Here is a 3,350-nt window from a genome sequence, read left to right on the forward strand (position 1 = left end):
TGAACCCAGGAGGCGGAGGTTGCAGTGAGCCGAGATCGCGCCATTGCACTCCAGCCTGGGTAACAAGAGCGAAACTCCGTCTCAAAAAAAAAAAAGATGGTGTGAAAAACCATGTCGGTGGTCCAAGAACATTTGAGAAACGCTTAGATACAGTATCTTTGCTAACGAAACTAAGACATGGTGTTTCGGCCTGGAGACCAGTAAGTAACACAGAAGCCACTCACTGGGTGGAGAGGGGACAAATCACACAAGGGACTGTGGCTATAGCCTTGGCCAGCAGCTTTACACTAGTCCTCCCCACCAAGGCTTTGAAACTTGTCCTCCATGCCTTCCCTGGCTCTTCCCCAGGGAGTGATGGCAAATGTTTCATAAATGCTTTCTGGGGAAAATGTATGTATATGCATATATGTGCCAATCAAATTCACAGTACTGCTTAAGAGTAATGTAACAATTTCTGTTGAATTTATGTGTATTATTTTTGAAATAACACAAATTTAAGACAAAATACTTTGCTATTTCAATTACACCTATAACTTCAGTATGACTTATTTCTTGTAAAATTGACCAACCATTTTTCATAATTCTATCATCAACAATAGTATCACAAAATCAGACTACAAAAATGCTTGATTACTAATTTCTGATTGAGCAGAAAGTCACATTATTGGTTACCAGTGACCAATCTGTAGGGGGTCTGTAGCAGCCTCAATTCTTGCCTCCTCAGAAGAAAGAATTCTACTGAGGGGCATAAAGCAGAAGAGATTGAAGCAAGTTTTAGAGCAGGAGTGAAAGTGTATTTAAAAACTCTAGAGCAGAAACAAAAGGAAGGAAATACACTTGGAAGAGGGCCAGTCAGGCAACTTGAAAGACAAGGGCGCAGTTTGACCTTTTGACTTGGGGTGTTATATGTTGGCATGCTTCTGGGATCCTTCTCCCCTCATTCTTCCCTTGGGGTGGGCGGTCCGCATGCCTGGTGCCCTGCTGGAGCATGAGCAGTGTGCTTACTGGAATTGTACGCATGCTCATTAGAGGCATCCTGCCCTTCCCAGATGAACGTCCCTAGGAGGTCACATACCACTTTAACTCTGCCATTTTGCCCCTTAGTGTGCATGCTTGAGTTCACTTGACCAGTTCCTGAGTTATCGGGAAGCTGCTGATCACCGGTTTCAGGCTTTTTCTGTCTTTAGGGAGACTGGTTTTCCCTGTCAGCTGTGACCAGTTATTTTAGAGAGACAGTTAACAACCGCCTGACCATCATCTGATGCTCGCCTGACATTCTTGGTTGTGGGGCATGCCTCTCCTGCCCTGTTCATATCTGACTAGTTACCTATTAGCTACCTATATTACTACAGTTAACTGTAACAATATAATTTAATTTCTAATGATGGCTACATTTTAGCAGTCAGCTTACAAAATTCCTGAAAATTTAAAAATCAGCTCCTGTGAGCTGTTAGGAGCCAGTTCTAGCTCACTGCTGCTCCCGGCCACCCTCTGTAGCTACAGTGCCTGAATCCACGTGCCTTCCAGGATGCCCCACCTCCTGCCTCCTACCCACCTACACAGTCCATCTGGCCAGGACTCCAATCCCAAAGAGGGGGGAAAAACTGGGGTACTGATCATAAGAACTTGGAAGGTAAGGAGTATATTTCGAAATGATCCACCTGAGTTTGGGAGAAGTTACGTCTACTTTTAGGGATCTTAAATTGATAGAGGTGACAGCATTAAATACTAGTTGAGAGCACATTTCTGGGTCTGCTACTGGGCTTGAATCCTGTTTCTGTCCCTCACTGGCCATATGATCTTGAGCAAATAACTCAATCTTCCTGTGCCTCCATTTGCTATGAGGATAATATTGGCCCCTCCTTCATAGGATTGTAAAGATTAAATGAGATAATGGATTAAAACTGTTAACATGATGCTTGGCACAGAACAAGTGCCTAATGCATACTAGTTATTAGTAATAGTATTTAACTAGTACCATTTAACTGTTACTAAATATTTAACTATTCATAGTAGCATTTAACTATTATCATTTTGTTATTTATTAAATAACAAAAGTTATTTGTTGGCTACTATTACTTTTTACATATAGAAAATATATACAGCCAGTGTTTTCATGCTTTTGAGGTTCTAAAGGTTTCAGCATGCTTAATCCACAGGAAGGAGTCATTATATGATTACGAGTATCATTCTCCATTCATTATTGTCTATGTTTCACGGGCAGAAATGGAGACTTTGAGAGGCTGAATGATGGCCTAGGGACACAAGCCATTGGCTAACCAGAGCTGGGCCCTAGGCTTCTGTTCTCCTTCAGCTGCTCCAAAGCCTTTAATGGTCATTCTTTGGACTCTGTAAAAGCTTCGGACTGTAAGAATTGGAGGTGCTACTACTGAGCTACAAGCTTCTTGACTTGGGGTTTTTGTGTGTGTGTGTGTGTGTGTGTGTGTGTGTGTGTGTGTGTGTGTGTGTGTGTTTTTTTGAGACAGAGTCTCACTCTATCACCCAGGCTGGAGTGCAGTGGCACAATCTCACCTCGCTGCAACCTCTGCCTCCTGGGTTCAAGAATTCTGTCTCAGCCTCCTGAGTAGCTGGGACTACAGGCGCATGCCACCACTCCTGGCTAATTTTTGTATTTTTAGTAGAGACAGGTTTTCACCACGTTAGTCAGACTGGTCTTGAACTTCTGACCTTAGGTAATCCACCCACCTCAGCCTCCAAAAGTGCTGGGATTACAGGCATGAACTACTGCACCCAGCCTTGAGTTGGGGTTTCTTAGTCAGTCCATTAGATTGGACTATCTTTGGATTATTCTATAAATAAATATTCGTATGTGGTACAAATGGTAATTCCAGAAAGCTGTAACCTAGGAAAGCACAGTTTTTTCCCTCCTACATTCTTGGCTAGGAGACATTCCATCAGACTGCATTGAAGAAAATGGGGATGATCTCTCATTGTTCATCTTTTCCCCAGAAAAGAGGAGTAACAATGACCTGCTCCCCTGAATATATGGGGAGGGATCAGACCCTGTCCATCATGCTCTGGGGAGAAGGTTAAAAACACAGAGCTTCCTGCCAGTTGCGGTGGCTCATACCTGTAACCCCAGCACTTTGGGAGGCCAAGGCGGGTGGATCACCTGAGGTCAGGAGTTCGAGACCAGCCTGACCAACATGGAGAAACTCCGTCTCTACTAAAATTACAAAATTTACTGGGCGTGGTGGCACATGCTGGTAATCCCAGCTACTCGGAAGGCTGAGTCAGGAGAATAATTTGAACCAGGAGGCGGAGGTTGCGGTGAGCCAAGATTGCACCATTGCACTCCAGCCTGAGCAACAAGAGCAAAACTCCATCTC

The 3,350-nt window shown here is 43.8% G+C and overlaps 1 protein-coding gene across 1 annotated transcript in view; it reads left to right on the plus strand.

The window, feature by feature from the left end:
* BFSP2 (beaded filament structural protein 2) overlaps positions 1-3,350 on the plus strand; it is a 64,914-nt gene that overhangs the window by 53,430 nt on the left and 8,134 nt on the right. The window lies entirely within an intron of this gene.

This window comes from Cebus imitator, unplaced genomic scaffold, assembly GCF_001604975.1.
Source record: "Cebus imitator isolate Cc_AM_T3 unplaced genomic scaffold, Cebus_imitator-1.0 Scaffold340, whole genome shotgun sequence".
Classification (NCBI taxonomy): domain Eukaryota; kingdom Metazoa; phylum Chordata; class Mammalia; order Primates; family Cebidae; genus Cebus; species Cebus imitator.